This window comes from Arachis ipaensis, chromosome B9 (genome assembly GCF_059453495.1).
Source record: "Arachis ipaensis isolate K30076 ecotype BB chromosome B9, ASM5945349v1, whole genome shotgun sequence".
NCBI lineage: Eukaryota > Viridiplantae > Streptophyta > Magnoliopsida > Fabales > Fabaceae > Arachis > Arachis ipaensis.
In genome coordinates, this window is record NC_142444.1 from 51,753,313 (window position 1) to 51,756,268 (window position 2,956).

Genomic DNA, 2,956 nt, shown 5'->3' on the forward strand with positions numbered 1-2,956 from the left:
TTTCGAAAATCATCAATCAATTTTTCAAAATTTCTTTTAATTAAAAACATTTTTTTTCGAAAAGTCTTCCCCTCTTCTCACGTCCTTCTATTTAAGGACTAACACTCCTCCACTATCAGCAATTCAGACTCTCTCTATAAGTTCGAATTCTCCCCTCTCTACCTCCTCCTTCTATTCTTCTTTTTCTCTGACATCTCAAGGAATCTCTATACTGTAACATAGAGGATTCCATATTTTTTTCTTCTCTCTTTCATATGAGCAGGAGCAAGGACAAAAGCATTCTTGTTGAAGCTGATCCTGAACCTGAAAGGACCTTGAAGAGAAAGCTAAGAGAAGCTAACGCACAACTCTCTGGAGAGGACCTAACAGAAATTTTCAAACAAGGAGAAGCCATAGCAGCCGAAAATAACAACAATACCAACAATGCAAAGAAGGTGCTTGGTGACTTTACTGCACCTACTCCCGACTTCTATGGGAGAAGCATCTCAATTCCTACCATTGGAGCAAACAACATTGAGCTTAAGCCTCAATTAGTTTCTCTAATGCAACAGAATTGCAAGTTTCATGGACTTCCATTGGAAGATCCTCATCAGTTTTTGGCTGAATTCTTGCAAATCTGTGACACTGTCAAGACCAATGGGGTTGATCCCGAGGTCTACAGGCTTATGCTTTTTTCTTTTGCTATAAGAGACAGAGCTAGAATATGGTTGGATTCACAACCTAAGGAAAGCCTGAACTTTTGGGAAATGCTGGTCAGTGCTTTTCTGGCCAAATTCTTTCCACCTTAAAAATTGAGTAAGCTTAGAGTGGAAGTCCATACTTTCAGACAGAAGGAAGGTGAATCCCTGTATGAAGCTTGGGAAAGATACAAGCAATTGATCAGAAGGTGTCCTTTTGACATGCTTTCGGAATGGAGCATCATAGGTATCTTCTATGATGGTCTGTCTGAACTGTCCAAGATGTCATTGGACAGCTCTATTGGAGGATCTCTTCATCTGAAGAAGACGCCTGCAGAAGCTCAGAAACTCATTGAAATGGTTGCAAATAACCAATTCATGTACACTTCTGAAAGGAATCCTGTGAATAATGGAACAAATCAGAAGAAAGGAGTTCTTGAGATTGATACTCTGAATGCCATATTGGCTCAAAACAAAATATTGACTCAGCAAGTCAATATGATTTTTCAGAGTCTGTCTGGCATGTAAGCAGCAACAGGCAGTACCAAAGAAGCTTCATCTGAAGAAGAAGCTTATGATCCTGAGAACCCAGCAATGGAAGAGGTGAATTACATGGGAGAACCCTATGGAAACACCTATAATCCTTCATGGAAAAATCATCCAAATCTCTCATGGAAGGACCAACAGAGGCCTCAACAAGGCTTAACAACAGTAATGGTGGAAGAAATAGGTTTAGCAATAGCAAGCCTTTTCCATCATCTTCTCAGCAACAGACAGAGAATTCTAAGCAGAGCCACTCTGACTTAGCAACCATAGTCTCTGATCTAATTAAAACTACTCAAAGTTTCATGACTGAAACAAGGTCCTCTATTAGAAATTTGGAGGCACAAGTGGGTCAGCTGAGTAAGAAAGTTACTAAACTCCCTCCTAGTACTCTCCCAAGCAATACAGAAGAAAACCCAAAGAGAGAATGCAAGGCCATAAACACGTCCCACATGGCCGAATGCATAGAGGAGGGAAAGGCAGTGATTTCCACTGAGGAAGACCTCAATGGACGTCCACTGGCCTCCAAGGAGTTCCCTAATGAGGAACCATGGGAATCTGAGGCTCATACAGAGACCATTGAATTTACTTCTGCCATTCATGAGCTCTGATGAGTATTCTTCCTCTGAAGAGGATGAAGATGTTACTGAAGAGCAAGTTGCTAAGTACCTTGGAGCAATTATGAAGCTAAATGCCAAAGTTATTTGGTAATGAGACTTGGGAGGATAAACCCCCCTTGCTCACCAAAGAACTGGATGACTTGACTAGGCAGAGATTACCTAAGAAGAGACAGGATCCTGGAAAATTTTCAATACCTTGTACCATAGGCACTATGACCTTTGAGAAGGCTCTATGTGACCTAGGGTCAAGTATAAACCTCATGCCTCTCTCTGTGTTGGAGAAGCTAGGGATCCTTGAGGTACAAGCTACAAGAATCTCACTAGAAATGGCAGACAATTCAAGGAAATAGACTTATGCACTTGTAGAGGATGTCTTGGTAAAAGTTGAACACCACTACATCCCTGCTGATTTCATAATCCTAGACACTGGAAAGTGCATTGATGAATCCATCATCCTTGGCAGACCCTTCCTAGCCACATCAAAAGCTGTGATTGATGTTGACAGAGGAGAATTGATCCTTCAAGTGAATGAAGACTCCCTTGGGTTTAAAGCTCTAGGATCTCCCTCTGTGGTCATGGAGAGGAAGCATGAAAAGCTTCTCTCAATGCAGAGTCAAATAGAGCCCCAACATTCAAACTCTAAGTTTGGTGTTGGGAGGCCATTAAAATGCTCTGAGTATCTGTGAGGCTCCATGAGAGCCCACTATCAAGCTATTAACATTAAAGAAGCACTTGTTGGGAGGCAATCTAATTTTATTATATCTATTTATTTTCCATTGTTATTTTATGTTTTCTGTAGGTTGATGATCATGTGAAGTCACAAAAACAACTGAAAAGGCAAAAACAGAATGAAAAACAGTATTGAAAATAGCACACCCTAGAGGAGAAACTTACTGGCGTTTAAACGCCAGTAAGGGTAGCAGAATAGGCGTTAAACGCCCAGTCTGGCACCATTCTGGGCGTTTAACACCAGAAAGGGGCACAGAGCTGGCGTTTAACGCCAGAAAAGGGCACAGAGCTGGCGTTTAAACGCCAGAAAGGGGAGAAAAGCTGGCGTTAAATGCCAGAAATGAGCAGCAACCTGGCGTTTAACGCCAGGATTGGCAATCAAGGGGG

At 41.6% G+C, this 2,956-nt stretch overlaps 1 non-coding gene across 1 annotated transcript; it reads right to left on the reverse strand.

Annotated features, from left to right (window-relative positions):
• Positions 1-797: 797 nt before the first annotated feature.
• LOC148544636 (small nucleolar RNA R71) lies at positions 798-905 on the reverse strand. Its single transcript, XR_015901483.1, has one exon. It is a non-coding gene; the product is annotated as a small nucleolar RNA R71 (small nucleolar RNA).
• Between the last annotated feature and the right edge of the window lie 2,051 nt (positions 906-2,956).